Source organism: Triticum urartu, chromosome 3A, assembly GCF_056163025.1.
Source record: "Triticum urartu cultivar PI428250 chromosome 3A, HENAU_Tu73, whole genome shotgun sequence".
Lineage (NCBI taxonomy): Eukaryota > Viridiplantae > Streptophyta > Magnoliopsida > Poales > Poaceae > Triticum > Triticum urartu.
The window spans coordinates 514,026,706-514,047,424 of NC_141875.1; the positions used below are offsets into that span (position 1 = coordinate 514,026,706).

The window sequence follows — 20,719 nt, forward strand, 5'->3', positions numbered from 1 at the left end:
TCCTCTCCATGTGCTTAAAGTTTTGAAGTTATGCTTGTCTTGCCTTCCTATGCAAGTTGATTATTGCTCCCATAAGTTGTTTGCTCAAAAAATCCCTATGAATAGGAAGTGGGTTAGACTTAAACGTGCTAGTCGTATTCTTCATGATGCTCTCTTTATGTTACAATTCTTATCTTTTATGTGAGCATCATTGAAATCATCATGCCTAGCTAGGGGCGTTAAACATTAGCGCTTGTTGGGAGGCAACCCAATTTTATTTTTGCTCCTAGCTTTTTTCCTGTTTAGTAATAAATTAATCATCTATCCTCTGTTATGATTGTGTTTTTTATGTTTCAATTAGTGTTTGTTCCAAGTAAAGCCTTTAGGACCTTCTTGGGTGATTGTTATTTGATCTTGCTGTAAAAAATAGAAAGTATGCTCTCACGAGAATAATTTTCATTTTTTACCAGAGAGCGATAAAATACCAATTCCACTTGAAGTAGATTAATAAAAAAATTTCCTAGGACTTCCTAATTTCTCAGGATTTTTGGAGTTACAGAAGTATTCGAATCCTACAAATTACTACAGACTGTTCTGTTTTTGACAGATTCTGTTTTCTATGTGTTGTTTGCTCATTTTTGATGAATCTATGAGTAGTATCGGAGGGTATGAACCATAGAGAAGTTGGAATACAGTATATATTACACCAATATGAATTTGGAATGAGTTCACAACAGTACCTAAGTGCTGATTTATTTTCTTATACTAACGGAGCTTGCGAGTTTTCTGTTAAGTTTTGTGTTGTGAAGTTTTCAAGTTTTGGGTAAAGATTCCATGGACTATGGAATAAGGAGTGGTAAGAGCCTAAGCTTGGGTATTCCCAAGGCACCCCAAGGTAATATTCAAGGACAACCAAAATCCTAAGCTTGGGGATGCCCCGAAAGGCATCTCCTCTTTCGTCTTCGTTCATCGGTAACTTTACTTGGAGCTATATTTTTATTCACGACATGATATGTGTTTTGCTTGGAGTGTCAATTTATTTTGTTTGTATTTGCTTGCTGTTATTTAGAACAATGTTTTGCATCTTTTATTTCAATAAAAGTGGCATTGATAGCCTTTACTATGCCTATTTTACTAGTCCACATGTTGCTGTTTGAAAACAGAAAGTTTACCGCTGTTGCAAAAATTCCCTACAAAAGTCAGAATGTGATAAAATGTTGAAACCTTTTGCATAATAAGATCTGACAAATTTACTACAGTGGGAATTTTCTTTCATAATTTTTGGAGGTAGGGAAGTATGGATCTTGCTGCACTCTTTACGGACTGTCCTGTTTAGGCAGATTGCTGTTATGTTTGCATTGTTTGCATATGTTTGCTTCTTTAATGATTCTATTTGAGGATAGGACTATTAAATATGCAGAGGAATTTAGTATGCAATGTTGAATAATAATTTTAGTGATTTGCTACAGTAGAGTATGATAAGGTTTTTGCATTGGTTTATACTAACTTATCTCACGAGTCCTTGTTGAGTTTTGTGTGGATGAAGCTTTTGAGATTTAGGGAGACCATGATATGAGAGGAATTAAGGAGACACAAAAGGTCAAGCTTGGGGATGCCCAAGGCATCCCAAGATAATATTTCAAGAAGTCTCAAGCGTCTAAGCTTGGGGATGCCCCGGTTGGCATCCCACCTTTCTTCTTCAACAACTATCGGTTAGTTTCGGTTGATCCTAAGTTTTTGCTTCTTCACATGATGTTTGCCATTCTTAGAATGTCATTTTACTTTGTTTTGCTTGCTGTTTGAATAAAATATCAAGATCTGAAATTATTAAATGGGAGAGTCTTCACATAGTTGCATAATTATTCAACTACTCATTGATCTTCACTTATATCTTTCGGAGTAGTTTGTTGTTTCTCTAGTGCTTCACTTATATCTTTTTAGAGCACGGTGGTGGTGTCAGTGTCAAAACCGGCGGATCTCGGGTAGGGGGTCCCGAACTGTGCTTCTAGGCCGGATGGTAACAGGATACAAGGGACACAATGTTTTATCCAGGTTCAGGCCCTCTTGATGGAGGTAAAACCCTACGTCCTGCTTGATTAATATTGATGATATGGGTAGTACAAGAGTAGATCTACCATGAGATCAAGGAGGCTAAACCCTAAAAGCTAGCCTATGGTATGATTGTTGTATGATGAAGTTGTCCTACGGACTAAAACCCTCCGGTTTATATAGACACCGGAGAGGGTTAGGGTTACACAAAGTCAGTTACAATAGTAGGAGATCTTGAATATTCGCATCGCCAGGCTTGCCTTCCACGCCAAGGAAAGTCCCATCCGGACACGGGACGGAGTCTTCAATCTTGTATCTTCATAGTCCTGGAGTCCGGCTGAAGGTATAGTCCGGCTACCCGGACACCCCCTAATCCAGGACTCCCTCAGTAGCCCCCGAACCAGGCTTCAAAGACGACGAGTCCGGCGCGCAGATTGTCTTCGGCATTGCAAGGCGGGTTCTTCTCCAAATTCCGTGTACCTGCTGAATAATGTCCGATTTTCATAATGTAGCGCACCTTGGCTTCCACGCCCAATAATGGTCGTCTTCCACGTGTCAAACGAATGTGAAAAGTCGGGGTGTTTTTACATTCACACCCCTAGCCGCATAAACGAGCCACCTATTTAATGGGATGGGGATTCAGACCCAAACCACACCTTCTCCTCTCCGCGAGTAATCATCAGAGCGCATCCAGCAAAGGTTCATTCCAACATGGCCAGTCGTCGCAGCTCCTCCTCTCGCCCTTCCAGTCCTAAACCTGGAGACTAGGAGAGGTGCTCCATCCCGCACAGCGAGCTAGTGTCGCTTTAGGCCAAGGGATTTCTCCCTCAGGCCTATATGGTCCCGGTCCGAGCCGGACTCGCCACCTATAATGGCAGAGAGCAAGCGGAGAGCACCCCCAGTCCCTCTAAAGGAGAGCGGGTGTGCCTCGTCCCTTATCTAGTAAGAGGACTTGGATTTCCAATCCATCCATTTCTCCGTGGGCTTCTGGAGTTCTACGGCCTCCAGCTGCATGATCTCACGCCCGCCTCTATATTGCATATCGCGGGCTTTGTCACTCTTTGCGAGCTATTCTTGGGTGTTGAGGCTCATTTCGCGCTGTGGAAGAGATTATTCTGTCTGGTGCCCCGCTCTCAAGAGGGGTCTATATATCAAGTGGGCGGAGCCGAAGTGTGGCGTATCGCCGGGACCGGATATCTATCCGGAACCCCAAAGAAGGTGTCTGAGGACTGGCCTTCAGAATGGTTTTATATAGATGATGTACCGCTGCCGGACCCTATCCGGGTCGGTCTCCCCGAATTCAACAGTGCTCCCTTAAAGAAACGCCTGAGCTGGCGTCCGCGGAGCTCTCAGAGAGAAAGCGACAGGGACGTCCTTCGCCTGATGGGCCGGATAAGACTATTGGCTCATTCCGGACTAACCATGATTGGAGTCATGGCCGCATGCATTATGCGGGGGGTGCAGCCGCTTCAATATAGAGGCCACCCCATGTGGGATTTTAACGGGGAGGATGACGCCACCCGTTACGGTCGTAAGGGGCCAGCCTCAGCTGCCGCTCTAGTAAAGATCTTATCCTCTTTGTACAAGGGAGAAGAGGAGGAATTCCTCCGCATCAACCTGCAGGGCGGATTTAGTATGTACAACCCCCCGAGTTGGGTAAGTGAACAATTGTGCCTGCCCATCCGCTTTATATTCCCATGATTAAATATGTAGTCCAACGATTTCAATGCAGGAACTGCATCAGGAAGTAAAGGATATAAACAGCCGTCCCCCACAACCCGAGGATCCAGAACGGTCCCTCGATCCGAACTCCAAGGAGGATCCGGATATATCGGTGGAGTTGATTGACGGGGTGTTTCATCAGTTAAGCAAGGACAATACCTTGGTGGCCATTACGGCTGATTACCCAGGGTTAATCCCGGCCTCTCAGGTAACAGAGAGCGGAGTCTCATCCCTTTGAGAAGGAATCCATTCTCACGCATTTTAGTTTTCCTGACAACGACCGTGTTTTGCAGGGGAGGTTTCCAAGGCGGGAGGCCGAACCTGCGGCGGCTAGCCAACGAGGGGCCGCAAGGCCCCGTGGGGCAAAAAGGAATGTAGTCCGGACTGGGATGCCAGCGCAAAGGTATAGCGAATCCTCTTTTTCCCTGGTGTTATTTCTTCAGGGCATATTAACGTTCGTGCTATCTTCAGGACGAAGAGACCTCGTCGGACTACATCCGGAGAGGTTGCCAACCGCGCCTCCACCAGCCAGGCTCCAACGCCTGGCCCGGAAGCGGGAGCGAACACGAGGCGCGCACCGGACGCTCCTCCGACAGAGGATGCGGACAGGCTGTCTGCCACCAATTCCGAGGTGGAGAGTGCCATGAACCACAGGCGTCGCTGGACAGTTCTTCGCGACGCTTGTTTCTCCCGAGAGGCATTAGATGCCTTCAATTCGGGAGATGCGTACCTCTGTGCCGCTCAAAATGGTTTAACCAGAGCCACGGAGCAATATGTAAAAGACATACGGGTAAGAAAATTTTGGTAAATATATATGTATATACCAATAGCCCCCGAGACTTGAAACAGTTAGAGTAACTGGTTCAAGGATCATTTGTTATGCAGGTTCTTATAGAGAAGAATACCGTACTGTCCCAGGAGCTGAAAGAGTGCAAAGCCCAACTGGAGGCCGCACTAGCCGCGTCAGGGGAGCCTAAAGAGACCCCCTCTGGTAAGATACATTTCGAAAGATTAATATCTTGCAAAGTGCGGCGTGGGTATGAATCTGCCAAATCATATTGCAGATGGCGCCGGGCTGGATCCGGAGAGGCAACAACTCTTACGCCGGCTAAAGGTCGGTGAGAGTATGTTAACAAGGGTGAGGCGGGAGAAGAATGAGCTTCAGGATGCCAACACCAAGCTGGACGTTGAACTTAAAGATGTTCGTGGCCAGCTGTCGGACTCTACTAAGGAGAATCGGCGGCTTCGACGCGGCATATTTAGTAAGTGCTTAAGCGAATCTTTGAAAGAAAAGAGTTCGGCGAGGAAGTCGACTAACAGAGTAATGTCTGTAGGTATGCTAACGGGTCGTCCTGCAGAGGAGATGCCCGGTTCTACAGGTGACCTTCTTCCCGAGCTCTCGCAACTGAACGAGCGAGTTCGGCAGGTGATGCGAGGCGTTGCCCAAGCCTTATGGCATTCCCACTCCATGCCCGAGGGCCTTGGAGAGCTTTCGGAGAAGCTTAAGGGAGCTCGGCGGCGCTTCCGGCTGTGGAAGATATCGGCCTGCCGACAAGGCGCTAGGGAGGCCTGGGCCATGGTGAAGACGCGGTACACGAAGTCTGACCCAAACCACATGGCCGAGGTCGGACCTGTGGGGCCTGACGGGAAGGAGATCCCTGTAAGCTTAGTGTACGGCCAAGTAGAATTGGCCGCAAAGTATTCCCAGCAGGACTGTAAGTTAGATAGCCTGTTAGATGGTATTGAAGAGGAATACAATCAGTCAGAGTGACTATGTAATTTTTAATTGACATGTGTAATGCCTTCTAGCCGGATTGTAGATCGTTTGTCGTTGCCGACCTTTTCGCTTCAACCTCAGGACCTGACGGTCCGGAGTGTGTCCGAATATCCTACCAGTTATGTAAGAACCGGGGTATGCATGGAGACCAGGCGTAGGGGTCATCAGTGCTTTATCAGACAAGTGCCCAACTAGTTATGTTATATTACATGGTTAGTAAGAAACATCTTCCAGAGAGAATAGTTCCGTTAGGGGTTCCTTTCTCTAGGAGGCATGCCCTAAAGTGCATGTCCGGACTGCAAACGCAGGAAAATCATCTAGGGGCATATACATAAATAAGTAAAAAAAGGTCATCTTTTAGTTCACCGACCGAATATTCCCTTAAGAACTCTAGCTTTCGGCTTCACCCAGTCTGAGGTACACATCCGGCTGATCCGGCAGTAACAATCGCAGAGGTGCTCCCTTTACTACCTAGCTGAACAATCGGGAACGTAGGGGTAAGCACAGAAGCCAGGCAACCCAGCTTGGCCAAAACTTAAGTCATATCGATGCATATAATGGTGAAGAAAAGGTACATGCGGAATTTTGACACATGTGGTGGGCGTGAAGCCCGTATAAATAAGCTTCTGTTAAAGAAGCCCCCAGGTTTAATGAGCGCGAGTAGCACTTCACTTGAGGAGCCTTTAAGGGCTATAAAAGAGAAGAGAGGAAGGAGAAAAATTTAAGATAGAAAATGTAAAAAATGGACAGAGGAAGGAGACAAACACAGAGTCCGGTGCTAGGCATAGAATCTTCGGAGACGGGCTGCGTTCCATGGGTTCGGCTCGAGTCGGTTATCCGACGCATCTCGCAGGCGGTATGCTCCACCAGTCAGGACTTGGTCGATTATGAAGGGACCTTCCCACTTGGGCTTCAGCTTGTCCTTTTTCTTGTCCGGCAGGCGTAGAACTAATTCGCCAATGTTGTAGCTTTTGGCCCGCACTTCTCTGCTTTGATATCTTCGAGCCTGCTGTTGATAAAATGCGGAACGGGCTTTTGCCACGTCGCGCTCCTCCTCTAAGGCGTCCAAACTATCCTGCCGATCGAGCTCGGCCTCCCTTTCTTCGTACATGCGTACTCGAGGTGAGTCATGAATTATGTCGCAGGGCAAGACTGCCTCTGCGCCGTACACCATAAAAAAAGGTGTGTATCCGGTGGTGCGGTTCGGTGTGGTCCGCAGCCCCCAGAGTACGGAGTCGAGCTCCTCTACCCAGTGCGTGTTAGATTCCTTGAGGGACCGCACTAATCTGGGTTTGATGCCTCTCATGATGAGACCATTTGCACGTTCGACCTGACTGTTAGTTTGTGGGTGATAGACGGAAGCATAATCGAGCTTGATGCCCATGTTTTTGCACCAGAGTTTTACCTCATCGGCTGTAAAGTTCGTGCCATTATCGGTGATGATGCTGTGGGGGACGCCATAACGGTGTACGACCCCGGATATAAAGTCTATCACAGGTCCGGATTCGGCCGTCTTAACAGGCTTGGCTTCTATCCATTTGGTGAACTTATCCACCATGACCAGTAAGTATTTTTTCTTGTGGGTTCCGCCTTTAAGGGGTCCCACCATGTCAAGCCCCCAAACCGCGAAAGGCCAAGTGATGGGGATAGTTTGGAGGGCGGTGGGTGGCATATGGCTTTGGTTTGCAAAAAGCTGTCAACCGACGCATTTATGGACCAAGTCCTGAGCGTCCGCCCGGGCCGTCGGCCAATAAAAGCCTGTACGGAAAGCCTTGCTTACGAGGGACCGGGCTGCGACGTGATGGCCACCGAGTCCGGCATGAATTTCAGCCAGCAGGTTCCGCCCTTCCTCTTCGGAGATGCACCTTTGAAGGACTCCGGTAGTGCTTTTCTTGTAAAGTTCTCCCTCATGGACTTTATAGGCTTTAGAGCGCCGCACTATACAGCGTGCCTCGTTTTGGTCCTCTGGGAGTTCCTGCCTAGTAAGGTAGGCTAGGAATGGTTCTGTCCACGGGGCGATAACGACCATTAGTACGTGGGCTGAGGTTGTTATTTCATTGGCAGAGCCTCCGATTATGTCACATTGTTCAGCGTCGGACAGTGCGGTTGGGTCCGGACTGATATTGCCATGTTCCCCTTCCCATACTACGGATGGCTTGAACAGCCTTTCCAGGAAGATGTTGGGGGGACCGCATCGCGTTTTGCACCGATGCGTGCCAGGACGTCTGCCGCCTAATTATTTTCTAGGGCTATATGGTGAAATTCGAGCCCTTCAAACCGAGCTGACATTTTGAGGACGGCGTTGCGGTAAGCTGTCATTTTTGGATCCTTAGCATCGAAGTCTCCATTTATTTGGGATATCGCGAGGTTCGAATCCCCGCGCACCTCTAGGCGTTGAATGCCCATGGATACTGCCATCCGGAGACCATGTAAGAGGGCCTCATATTCGGCTGCATTGTTGGAGTCCGTGTACATAATCTGTAGTACGTATTGAACTGTGTCTCCTGTAGGGGACGTCAAAACGACGCCAGCCCCCAGTCCGGCCAACATCTTGAAGCCGTCGAAATGCATGATCCAATTTGAATATGTGCCGTATTCTTTAGGGAGTCCGGCCTCCGTCCATTCTGCGACGAAGTCGGCCAAGACTTGTGATTTGATGGCTCGACGTGGCCTATAAGTTATGTCGAACGGTAGGAGCTCGATGGCCCATTTTGCAATCCGGCCCGTTGCGTCACGGTTGTTTATAATATCATTGAGTGGTACTTCCGATGCTACTGTGATTGAACACTCTTGAAAGTAGTGTCGTAGCTTCCAGGATGCCATGAATACCGCATATGCAATCTTTTGATAATGTGGGTACCGTGATTTGCATGGGGTGAGGACAGTGGACACATAGTAAACCGGCTTTTGAAGGGGGAATTTATGTCCGTTCGTTTCCCGCTCGACGACGAGTACTGCGCTGACAACTTGATGGGTTGCTGCAATGTACAATAGCATTGGTTCGCCGATGTTTGGCGCGGCCAGGACGGGGTTTGTTGCCAATATGGCTTTTATTTCCTCGAGTCCGGCCGTGGCGGCGTCCGTCCACTCGAAGTGTTCGGTGCGCCGAAGGAGGCGATAGAGGGGTAGCGCCTTTTCTCCCAACCGGGAGGTAAAGCGGCTTAGAGCCGCCACGCATCCGGTTAAATTTTGTATTTGTTTGAGGTCCTTTGGGATATCCAATTGTGACAAAGCTCGGATCTTGGCTGGATTTGCTTTGATTCCCCTACCGGATACAATGAAGCCCAAGAGCTTTCCAGCTGGAACGCGAAAACACATTTTTCCGGATTTAGCTTGATGTCATATGCTCGGAGGTTGTCAAATGTAAGCCTCAAGTCGTCTACTAGATATTCGACATGTCTTGTTTTTACGACCACATCATCCACGTATGCCTCTACTGTTTTGCCGATCTGGTTTGCCAGACATGTCTGAATCATGCGCTGATATGTTGCGCTGGCGTTTTTGAGCCCGAAAGGCATTGTGTTGAAGCAGAATGGGCCGTATGGGGTGATGAATGCCGTTGCAGCTTGGTCTGACTCGGCCATCTTGATTTGATGGTAACCGGAGTATGCGTCGAGGAAGCACAACGAATCGTGTCCTACAGTGACGTCGATAATTTGATCGATGCGGGGGAGGGGGAAGGGGTCCTTTGGGCAGGCCTTGTTGATGTCTTTGAAGTCAACGCACAGGCGCCAGGATTTGTCCTTCTTTGGTACCATCACCAAGTTTGCTAGCCAGTCCAGATGTTTTATATCTCTGATGAATCCGGCCTCCAATAGTTTGGCTAGCTCCTCTCCCATTGCCTGTCTCTTGGGTTCAGAAAAACGTCGAAGGGCTTGTTTGACAGGTTTGAATCCTTTTAGGATATTTAAGCTGTGTTCGGCCAGCCTGCGTGGGATTCCTGGCATGTCTGAAGGGTGCCATGCAAAAATGTCCCAGTTCTCCCGTAGGAATTCTCGCAGTGCGGCGTCTACATCGGGGTTTAATTGTGCCCCGATGGAAGCTGTTTTATTGGGGTCCGTTGGATGGACCTGGAATTTGACTATTTCATCCGCTGGTTTAAAGGAGGTGGACTTGGATCTTTTGTCGAGTATCACATCGTCCCTGTTTACCGTGGTGCGCAGCGTAGTCAGTTCCTCAGCCGCTAGGGCTTCAGACAGTGCCTCAAGGGCTAGTGCAGCTGTCTTGTTTTCGGCGCGGAGTGCTATGTCCGGATCACTAGCGAGAGTGATGATTCCATTCGGCCCGGGCATCTTGAGCTTCATGTACCCGTAATGGGGTATTGCTTGGAAGATTGTAAACGCTTCCCGCCCCAGCAGAACATGGTATCCGCTGCTGAACGGGGCCACTTGGAATGTGACCTCTTCGGACCTATAATTATCCGGCGTGCCGAACACCACATCTAGTGTGATTTTTCCTGTACAGCGTGCTTCCCGACTGGGGATTATTCCTCTGAAGGTTGTGCTGCTTCGCTCAATGCGGTTCCAATCTATTTCCATTTTTTGAAGGGTTTCCTCATAAATGAGGTTTAATCCGCTGCCTCCATCCATGAGTACCTTGGTGAGGCGAAAGCCGTCCACTATAGGACTGAGTACCAATGCGGCTGGTGCTCGAGCTGTTCGAAATTTAGGTTCGTCGCTAGCATTAAAGGTAATAGCCGTGTCACTCCATGGGTTTATTGTTGCTACTTGATAGACTTCGGCGAAGCTGCAGAGTGTTCTTTTTCGCATTTTATTTGATGCGAAAGTCTCGTAGACTGTTAAGACTGTACTGGAGTCCCTGAGGTGGCTTTCTGCGGCCTCCGGAATTAGGAGATCTTCGCCCCTTTTGGCTACCTGCCGGAGTATCCAACATGCTCTAAGGCTATGAGTTGGTGTGGCGTCCTCTGTACTATGAATTTTACAGGGTCCATTAAGCCATCCCTCTAGTATGGTTCCATGACCTGTAGAGGGTTTTGGTTTTTTGGTTTTTAACCCGGGTGTCTGATAATGATGCACCCTTTTATTTCGGACGAGGTTTCTATTCAGGGCCGGATTGTCCCAAAATTTAGTTTCGGTTTTCCGGGCGCTTTCCATTGCACAGTATTTTTGTACTATGGATGCCAAGTCAGCGAAGCGTGTAAGATCACGACGACCTGTGGCGTTGAGGATTCCCTTGTCCGTGCAATAATTGCAGAAGATTGAGATTGCGTTTCCTCGTGGCAGTCCTTTATCCTGTTCATAACCAGGAGAAACCTTGCCCAGTAATGATGTACTGTTTCTTCGGGCTTTTGCCTGATCTGGGATAGATCGCTTATGTTCGGGCGGGTGGGTGGAATTAAATCTGGAACTTCACCCAATCTAAGACTCAGAGGCCAAGGAGTTTCCGAACTCTAAGGTTTGGATTCTTGGATGTTGTCCAGTGAATCTAGCCCGTTGCCTGATTCTAAGTTCAGGTCTTGAGTTACATCCTCCCCTCCGCGGGTATCCGGCTTGGAGGGATCTGGAATCCGGACGTAGCTAGTCCTTAAGATAGATGAAGAGTCACCGCACTGTGCCTCTACTACGGCAACTGTGATGGGTGACTTGGGGAGAATTAATTTTTCTTAGATCGGGTTTAAGCCCAACCTGGTCATAATCCGTAGTGACCCCAAGGCGGCGATGCGATCCAAGAGCTCGTTTACGGAAGAGAGCTCCATTGTATCTAACTGCTCGACGAGTTCCGAGCTGACGTGAAGATTGCTTTTGATGACCCAAGAGGTCACCGTCGGCGCAACGGCCGAACAGGCGGTCATGAGAACACCGCCTAGCCGGAGAGTTTGGCCGACAGCCAAGGCTCCCTTAGTAACGGCGCCGTCTTTAAAGACGGGAAGAGGCATCCTTCCTGATTGCGACGACACAGAGAAACTCTCAATGAAAGCACCAATGTCGGTGTCAAAACCGGCGGATCTCGGGTAGGGGGTCCCGAACTGTGCGTCTAGGCCGGATGGTAACAGGAGACAAGAGACACAATGTTTTATCCAGGTTCGGGCCCTCTTGATGGAGGTAAAACCCTACGTCCTGCTTGATTAATATTGATGATCTCTACTCCTAATGTCTCAGTTGGTAGGTCGCGTTTCGGATTTTATTTTCGTCCCACCTCATTCGTTTTTTTTGGTACTTCTTTGGTACTTCCTGCCAACTTCCCCTCAGCCGCGAAAAACCAAGGAAAACCCCGTGATCAAGTCCCGCACATGCCCAAACTCCCGTTGTTATTAACTAAAAGGATCGAAAATAAACCACGGAGCACAAACTGGCGAAAATTAACCAGCGAAAAAAAAACGGCAAACTGTGCGATCTCGATTTCGTCTGGTTTTTCTTTCGTATCTCACCCCGCACGTAAAACAAACCTCAATCTCGATCTGCTTCATCTCAGCCTCCAGCCCCGAGAGAAGCCGCCGCCGCCGCCGAGAGGAGACGCCCCAGCCCCGATAGGATCCGCCGCCGCCGCCGGGGAACGAGGCGCCGCCGCCTCCCTCGCCCGCGGCCATGATGACCGATCTGGCGTTGGCGCCGCAGATCACCCTCTGGTCCATGGCCTCGACTAGGTACGAATCTCTCCTCCACTTCTTCTGGTTTGGTTATTTCCGCATCTTGATCTGATTCGGGCGTGTGTGTAGGTTGCTATGATCTGGCGATGGGGATGCAAGGAGAAGCTGCTGCGGTTTCAAGGGGCCGTGAGGATGCCCACCATGAAGGCGTGTCTGGGATGATGGAGGTGATATCCGCCAGGTCCCCGTCGCCGTCGACTGGCGGCAGCCACCGTCTCCTCTTCCATGGCGTCGTCGGGGCCTTCCCCTGCCAAGCACAGCGGCTTCTTGGCTGGATCACCGTCGCACACCTCACCGGCGTGGTCGGCAAGATCTGCATCTCGATCCTCGCCACTCTCCATCCTTGCAGGTAATAGGCTTTCCGCCCCCTCTTTTATCTCCGGCGTTCTCGTGTGCACGGATTGTGAGCGTGAAGGAATATTTCTCTTCTATTTCATGGTGCTGCTGTGCTCCTTCTGCTTTCACACTGCACATATATAGATTCTTCAAAGGAATTGGATGCTGATAATATCAACTAAGTTCCCTGAATGTGATATATATTCTTCCCTCGCTTTGAATTGATTGCCCCAAACAATATATCTCTGGTTGACAGTCATGGCCTATTATTATTGTTGTTAATTTACAACACTCTGCGCTGTATTGTCCAATCATGGTCCAAACTTCAACTTGGTTGTGGATTCATTATATGTACCATATGCTGTTCATAGCTACAAAATCGCAATCTCGCGAAAATGTTCTTGAATACAGTAAATTTTTTGTCACATAACCCATATGCTGATGATAAAGTTTGTTGTATGAGCTTGTGGCATACTGATCCGACAGGTGGCAGGTATGCATTCAGATGTTGCAGTTCTAAGGAAGGGTAGTATATGGCACATGGCTTCATGGGTTGTTTGACAAGAAGTGTTTTGGGCATATTCGAAAGGCAATCTTGTGAAAATTATACATCGATTTTCTTATTCCGTCATCAGCTTCTATTGATATGAGCGATACAAAAAGTTCAGCACTGAATTTTAGTATGTTAACTTGCAAGATTTCTCACGACTATGTTTTTTTGTTATAGGTTTATAAATTTCAAAATATAGTTGCAGCTTCACGGAATGGACGGCCCAAATTATGTTAGTGTCTATATGTTTACTTGGTGGTGGTCTAGCGTGAGTGACACCTGCATCTGTAACTTACCCATTGGATGTTCTTCGAAATCACCTGACAACACAGGTGATGCTTTTCTTCCTTTCGTGATTTGTGAATAACACTAAGCCAACCAATCAATCAATATAACTTCCAGTTAGAACTTAGAGCATCTTTACCTAACGCTTTCATGCAATGCAGTTTTACAGACCAAAGGAACAGGTTTTAGTAAGCTAAACTTTCATGTCTATAAAATTCTGCAGAAAACCACTAGGTATTACAAGGGCACCTTTCACACGTTGTCTACAATTTGTAGAGAAGAGAATGGTAGAGGATTGTATAAAGGCCTTTGGTCCACCTTATTGGTAAGCCGTATGTTTCTGCTGAGAATTGTTTTTTAGTTGACTTCCCAGTAAATTTTATGTGTTACAGGGAGTTGGACCTGATATATCAATCAACGTTTATGTATATGAATCCCTGAGGTCTCATTGGAAAAATGGAAAGTTGAATGTCAAACTGTGCGACCAATGATTTGATATGGTACCTCCCTCTTCTCTCTTCTATGAACCCTATAACGCACGTCTCAAATCTTAATTTCTTTTATCCTATTGCAGGTTAATTCCAGTTGGGTGTGTTAACCTACAGTAATCAATCAAGTCAACAAATATAACAATGATACTTTGTCTTCTGATTTTGGTGATGATTTTTTTGTGACTGAACTAACAGGAGTTGAAGCATATGTGTTCTTATTTTTTTATATGACTACATGCATATGAACTGAAGCTCCATAATTTTCTTTTCAAGTCGACATTGGTGGCAACCAATACAATTAGCGTTATTTACAACCAATGAAGTCTTATAATTTTCTTTCTTAGAAATATACGGTGACGCTGACTATCATTTAGTAGCTCTACAGGCACTACCCTAAAACAATAATGTTTATTTATTTAACCACCAAATAGAACAATAGGTTATTCTGCATTATGGGTACACAAATCACAACACTATATTTCAGCTGTAGAAATCTGTGTGGATGCCTGCTGATATTTTAAGCCTACATATTGCCGATTTGGTTTGAGTAATGCTTGAAGCATAATTTACTCCCTAATGTGCAAATAGCAGTATCATTTTTTGTCAAGAAACTGAGAAGACGGAAGAGAGTTGGTGTTGTCAGTGTGGTGAGCCTATGTGGCAACCACAAGGCTGAAGTCTGCTTTGATCGTTGTTCAAGATTTGAGCCTTGGCTCCGGTTTTGATAGCTCTATATCAGTGAGTTTAGTCCAGTAACTATTTTAAGTATCTTTACTATGCATAGTTGCATACATTTTATTCATGGATTAGTCTTGGTAATATTAACATTTGAAAAGCAATTTTTGTGACCATTTTTTCATCTTAGTATCTCCATCTACCAGCAAAAGTCAACGTGCACAAACATGTATTTAACATGCAACATGAGATAGTGTGCATCGAAACTATGCTTATGTTTGTGACATTCATGTGGCATCTCATGCAGATAGATTTTATTATCCATTTCTGTAGCATGCAATGTTTATTTTCTTCTTTTGGTCCATAATCCCTCCTCAAAGAAATATAAGAGTGTTTAGATCACTAAAGAAGTGATCTAAACGCTCTTATATTTCTTTACATATGGAGTACATGTCATGATTGTTGGATACACATGCAGACTTTCAGCGAGTTTTTGTTCTCGGACTTGGGATCCACAGTCCAAAGTTGATTGGTGGATCAAGTGAACTTGGTGCATCTCCATTCAAGCTGGAGTACAATTACCAGCCTGCTTGTTTAGCGCAGTCTCCACAATCATACAAGCAAATGAGCAGCTGGCGACCCAACACACAAAGTTTCTATCTTCTTATTTTCTATACAAGTAGCAGCTGGCGCAGCGGTGGTGTTGATGAACGACACCCAATGCAGAGGCGGCAGTTACCATAGGGAAGAGGTCAGGAACATCTAGCTCTTGTGGTGTTCCTCCTCATTATTGTCATCGCCATCAACAACAACAATGACGACCGGCTCATGAGACAGCTACTAGAGAGGGAGCGAGGAAGGGGGAGACAGATCTTTCAGGTACAATGGTATGACAACCATGTTCTGAACTATCAATGGGATTTGGTGCTAAGTCAGCATCGTGTTTTATCCAATCCATCAAACACCATAAGTTTCATGTCGAATGTGTTGTAGAAATGTTCTTCCATAAATATGGTTTTAGTCCTTCATATTTTAGTATCGTTGTAAATTTATCCATTCACATATCACTCTGAGAAACATTTTTAATTGGGGGAAGGAAGAATGGGAGAAAAGAAGAGTGCTTTGACGTAAAAAAAGAAGTCGTCAATATAGCCCGTTGCAACGCACGGGCGTTCTACTAGGAGATGCAAGTGGAGTGGAATAATGAAAATACATTGCATCAAATACATTTTTTGATTGTTACTGTAATTTTTTTCTATACATGTGAAATTGCAAATGCATTATGCTTATGTATGCAATCATAACAAAAAATTAAAAGGCCCGTGACAACGCACGGGCATTGTATTAGGGAAACAAGTATTGACATTGTACTATGGAAACAAAACGAATAGACATGCAGACTAAGCTCCATATCCAAGGGATTTTGGTAGTACATGCCATGTTTATGCTCACTGTTGAATAGTTTGTATATAACTATTTATGCAATACTTGGACCATAGGAGCAATTCATTATGTATATTTTGCTGGGGATTGTGCCTTGCAGTCAATTTATAGAAGGGTAAGATGTATCGCAATATCTTTGACTTGCATTCTCTGTGATGTCAAGTAAGAAAATAGAATATATACTCTTTGAATTATCTTTTCTTTTTTTCGATGTCTCTATCTTACTTATATAATCCAATTGGCATTCGCTAGAGTTTCTGTTGACGAAACATTTGTTTTGTGATGTGAGGAGGTTCTGTTTGTGACTTTGCAATCAATATTGGTAGATACGGTTCGTAGATCATGATATCTGCACAATCTCAATCTACTTCTTGTGACCATATATTGTATTAATGGGTTATGTCAGGGTTATTTTATCAACTACTGGGTTGTTGATCTACATTACGGTTTAATTCTTACACGAATTAATGTTGACTCGATTCCCTGTAGTAGGTTGAGAGGCTTCTCCTCTCATGATTTATTATGATTAGTTTGCTTGGCTCCATGCTCCTCATGATTTCTTTGAATTTTTCTGTAGGAGCTCGGTCAAAAATCACCTAAGGAAAATATGTTGTTCTTCTCTACAAGGGTTGCATGTGGAATTTGAGGAGAATCTGTGCACCAGCATCCGACTCCTTGATGTTGCTCTGATCATATTGTGTAAATATATTTCTAATAAAGCAATCGCCCGATGGTGTACATGTTATAAATAACAAGAATCATCAAGTGTGAGAGATGGCAACATCATGATGGGATGGTATGTACTATTGTGCTCATCAATAGAGTTAGATCACTTTTCTGTCTGAGAGTCGATTTTTTTCTGTGTTAGATGGATTGAAAAGTACCAAAGATTGATGCCAAGCAGAACTAAAACCTGTCCATGGATTACCTTCAGTCCCGCATTCCAATCAACAACATTGGGCCGAGCGAGCGCGCGGGTGGCACAAGAGGCAATGGGCAGCTGGTGGAGACTGAGTGGTGAGCGGCGGTGGCGAGGTCGAGAGGTTGGCACCAGCGGCGAGTAGGCAATTACCGTGACGGGCGAGCGGACGGGGCTTGTAGGTGTCACGATTGCATCACAATTGGAATAAAGTAAACAATGCATACTCGTGTGGCCATTGACTGATTTTGTGTGTTGTGTGCTTGTGTTAACAGCCAGCCAAATCAATCAGCCAAGGGCCATTATGTAGGTGAGTGTGTTAGCAGTGGGTATATCTGAAGATTATTTCTCAACTCGGCATGTGGGTAGAGACTAAAAAGACAATGCCATGGTAGCATGGCAGACCTGGCAAGTGCCACGAACATCATGATATTCTTCCTTTCCTTAATTCCTTGATTTGAAAAATATTTTGCTCTGCGGGTATAGGAACATAGCAGTCGGGCAAACGACACTTTGGCATCTTGCTCTATCAAAGGAAATATTTTTTTACTTTAGAAAATGTGGGTTCGGATTGGTCTGTTGAGTTATGGCTGGCTGATCGGAATAATTTTTCTATTTAAAAAATGTAGCAAATAGCATTTCATTAGAGATTGGTCTGTTGAGTTATGGCTAGCTCATCGGAATAATTTTCCTATTTAAAAATGTAGCAAATAGCATTTCATTAGAGATGGCTTTGCAGCAAAACGCAAATCATGCAAACCAAGCTATCGCCGCCTCGTCGCTCTTGCCGGGAGCGACAACAACCGCGGGTCTCTTCTTCGCCTTCTTAGTCGGCATCTCCTCCATCCAGATGCCCTGCAACACGAGCCACTCCACCACCGCCTGGGACTCGACCTCCAGGAAGTTTAGGTCCGTGTTCGGCCATCCGGCACGCCACACCGCCGCGTCGTAGGCACGAGAGGCCTCATCGGCGGTGGGATACGTGCCGAGCCACCAACGCTGCCCGACATCGGAGAACTCCAGTCCAAAGTTCCCAGAGGGCTTCGCCCTCATGCCGAAGAAACCGGACTTTCCCTTCGGCATCTTCTTCGGCGCCATCGGGGAGCGGGCGGCGGCCGAGCAGGGAGCGGGGTGGCGACGTGCGGCGCAGGGCGGAGGCGGACGGAGCGGGGCGGCAGCGTGCGGCGCGGGGCGGAAGCGGACGGAGCGGTGTGGCGGACGAACCGGAGAGGAGGCGGACGGAGTAGGGCCGGAGGGGAGGCGGACGGAGCGGGGCCGGGCGGAGGATGGACCGGAGGCGGAGGCGGCCAGAGAGGAGGCGGGCGGGGTCGGGGCGGAGGCGAACGCGATGGGGCAGCGCGGCGGCAGGCGGCGGCCTAGGCGGGGTGGAATCAGTGGTAGGGGTCTGGATCTATGGCGGGGCGAGACCTTAAAAAGTTAACATGTAACTCTTGCAAACTATTTCAAGAGCCCGTGGCAACGCACGGGCAGTCTACTAGTATGGGTAGTACAAGAGTAGATCTACCACGAGATCAAGGAGGCTAAACCCTAAAAGCTAGCCTATGGTATGATTGTTGTATGATGAAGTTGTCCTATGGACTAAAACCCTCCGGTTTGTATAGACACCGGAGAGGGTTAGGGTTACACAAAGTCGGTTACAATAGTAGGAGATCTTGAATATCCGCATCGCCAAGCTTGTCTTCCACGCCAAGGAAAGTCCCATCCAGACACGGGACGGAGTCTTCAATCTTGTATCTTCATAGTCCTGGAGTCCGGCTGAAGATATAGTCCGGCTACCCGGACATCCCCTAATCCAGGACTCCCTCAGGTGGTTTTATTTTATAGAAATAGATGAACTCTCGTGCTTCACTTATATTATTTTGATAGTCTTTAGAACAGCATGGTAGTTTGCTTTGGTTATGAAACTAGTCCTAATATGATGGGCATCCAAGAGGGATATAATAAAAACTTTCATATAGAGTGCATTGAATACTATGAGAAGTTTAATACTTGATGATTGTTTTGAGATATGAAGATGGTGATGTTAGAGTCATTCTAGTTGAGTAGTTATGAATTTAAGAAATACTTGTGTTAAAGTTTGTGATTCCCGTAGCATGCACGTATGGTGAACCGTTATGTGATGAAGTCGGAGCATGATTTATTTATATTGATTGTCTTCCTTATGAGTGGCGGTCGGGGACGAGCGATGGTCTTTTCCTACCAATCTATCCCCCTAGTAGCATGCACGTAGTACTTTGTTTCGATAACTAGTAGATTTTTGCAATAAGTATGTGAGTTCTTTATGACTAATGTTGAGTCCATGGATTATACGCACTCTCACCCATCCACCATTGCTAGCCTCTCTAGTACCGCGCAACTTTCACCGGTACCATAAACCCACCATGTACCTTCCTCGAAACAGCCACCATACCTACCTATTATGACATTTCCATACCCATTCCGAGATATATTGCCATTCAACTTTCCACCATTCCGTTATTATGACACACTTCATAATTTTTATATTGCTTTGCATGATCATGTAGTTGACATTGTATTTGTGGCAAAGCCACCGTTCATAATTCTTTCATACATGTCACTCGTAATTCATTGCACATCCCGGTACACCGCCGAAGGCATTCATATAGAATCATATCTTGTTCTAAGTATCGAGTTGTAATTCTTGAGTTGTAAGTAAATAAAAGTGTGATGATCATCATTATTAGAGCATTGTCCCAGTGAGGAAAGGATGATGGAGACTATGATTCCCCCATAAGTCGGGATGAGACTCCCGACGAAAAATAAAAAAAGAGGCCATAAAAAAGAGAAAAGGACCAAATAAAAAATAAAATAAAAAAATGAGAGAAAAAGAGAGAAGGGACAATGCTACTATCCCTTTTCCACACTTGTGCTTCAAAGTAGCACCATGATCTTCATGATAGAGAGTCTCCTATGTTGTCATTTTAATATACTAGTGGGAATATTTCATTATAGAACTTGGCTTGTATATTCCAATGATGGGCTTCTTCAAAATGCCCTAGGTCTTCATGAGCAAGCGAGTTGGATGCACACCCACTTACTTTCTTGTTGAGCTTTCATACACTTATAGCTCTAGTGCATCCGTTGCATGGCAATCCCTACTCACTCACATTGATATCTATTGATGGGCATCTCCATAGCTCGTTGATACGCCTAGTTGATGTGAGACTATCTTCTCCTTTTTGTCTTCTCCACAACCACCATTCTATTTCACCTATAGTGCTATGTCCATGGCTCACGCTCATGTATTGCGTGAAGATTGAAAAGTTTTGAGAACGTCAAAAGTATGAAACAATTGCTTGGATTGTCATCGGGGTTGTGCATGATTTAAATATTTTGTGTGGTGAAGATAGAGCATAGCCAGACTATATGATTTTGTAGGGATAGCTTTCTTTGGCCATGTTATTTTGCGAAGACATGATTGCTTAGTTAGTATGCTTGAAGTATTATTATTTTTAGGTAAATATTAAACTTTTATCTTGAATCTTATGTATCTGAACATTCATGCCATAATAAAGAAGATTACATGGATAAATATGTTAGGTAGCATTCCACATCAAAAATTCTGTTTTTATCATTTACCTACTCGAGGACGAGCAGGAATTAAGCTTGCGGATGCTGATACGTCTCCAACGTATCTATAATTTTTGATTGTTCCATGCTATTATATTATCAACCTTGGATGTTTTATATGCATTTATTATGCACTTTTATATTATTTTTGGGACTAACCTATTAACCTAGAGCCCAGTGCCAGTTTTTTGTTTTTTTCCTTGTTTTAGAGTATCTAGAAAAGGAAAATCAAATGGAGTCCAATTGACCTGAAACTTCACGGAACTTATTTTTG

At 45.8% G+C, this 20,719-nt stretch overlaps 1 long non-coding RNA gene across 7 annotated transcripts; it reads left to right on the forward strand.

Annotated features, from left to right (window-relative positions):
- The first annotated feature begins 11,896 nt into the window (after positions 1 to 11,896).
- On the forward strand, positions 11,897 to 17,281 carry LOC125544770 (uncharacterized). 7 transcript variants are annotated; one of them, XR_007299681.2, is made up of 10 exons: positions 11,897 to 12,131; positions 12,204 to 12,483; positions 13,198 to 13,352; positions 13,529 to 13,630; positions 13,698 to 13,805; positions 13,880 to 14,534; positions 14,950 to 15,358; positions 16,492 to 16,710; positions 16,783 to 17,011; positions 17,109 to 17,281. It is a non-coding gene; the product is annotated as an uncharacterized LOC125544770 (long non-coding RNA). The 7 variants fall into 7 exon arrangements; XR_007299683.2 differs by having other exon boundaries at positions 14,950 to 15,222; positions 15,309 to 15,358; positions 16,783 to 17,281; XR_007299684.2 differs by having other exon boundaries at positions 14,950 to 15,222; positions 15,309 to 15,350; positions 16,783 to 17,281.
- The last annotated feature ends 3,438 nt before the right edge of the window (positions 17,282 to 20,719 follow it).